General features: G+C 39.0%; 1 non-coding gene across 1 annotated transcript; it reads left to right on the top strand.

Annotated features, from left to right (window-relative positions):
- Positions 1–588: 588 nt before the first annotated feature.
- Positions 589–696, top strand: LOC127743235 (small nucleolar RNA R71). Its single transcript, XR_008004620.1, has one exon. It is a non-coding gene; the product is annotated as a small nucleolar RNA R71 (small nucleolar RNA).
- Positions 697–735: the final 39 nt, after the last annotated feature.

Here is a 735-nt window from a genome sequence, read left to right as displayed (position 1 = left end):
GATCAGAGACTAAGTTTGCTAAATTAGAGGTGCTCTGTTCAGAATTTTCTGTCGTTGCTGAGAAGATGATGGAAAAGGCTTGTTATTACTGAGCCTATTTCTTCCACCATTGTTAAAGCCTTGTTGAGGCTTTTGTTGATCCTTCCATGAGAAATTTGGATGATTTCTCCATGATGAGTTATAGGTGTTTCCATAAGATTCACCCATATAATTTACCTCTGCCATTGCAGGGTTCACAGGATCATAAGCTTCTTCAGAAGCTGCCTCTTTAGTACTGTTGGATGCATTTTGCCATCCATTCAGACTTTGAGAGATTATGTTGACTTGCTGAGTCAACACTTTGTTCTGAGTCAATATGGCATTCAGAGTATCAATTTCAAGAACTCCCTTCCTCTGAGGCGTCCCACTATTCACGGAATTCCTCTCAGAAGTGTACATGAATTCGTTATTTGTAACCATGTCAATAAGTTCTTGAGCCTCTTCAGGGGTTTTCTTTAGGTGAATAGATCCACCTGCAGAATGGTCCAATGACATCTTGGAAAATTCAGATAGACCATAATAGAATATATCTAATATGGTCCATTCTGAAAACATGTCAAAAGGACACCTTTTGGTTATCTGCTTGTATCTTTCCCAAGCTTCATAGAGGGATTCACCATCTTTTTGCTTGAAGGTCTGAACATCCACTCTAAGTTTGCTCAGCTTTTGAGGAGGAAAGAATTTATCTAAGAAGGT

This window comes from Arachis duranensis, chromosome 1 (genome assembly GCF_000817695.3).
Source record: "Arachis duranensis cultivar V14167 chromosome 1, aradu.V14167.gnm2.J7QH, whole genome shotgun sequence".
Classification (NCBI taxonomy): Eukaryota; Viridiplantae; Streptophyta; class Magnoliopsida; order Fabales; family Fabaceae; genus Arachis; species Arachis duranensis.
Note: the sequence above shows the minus strand (reverse complement) of the source record. Positions and strands in the feature narration are given on the sequence as shown.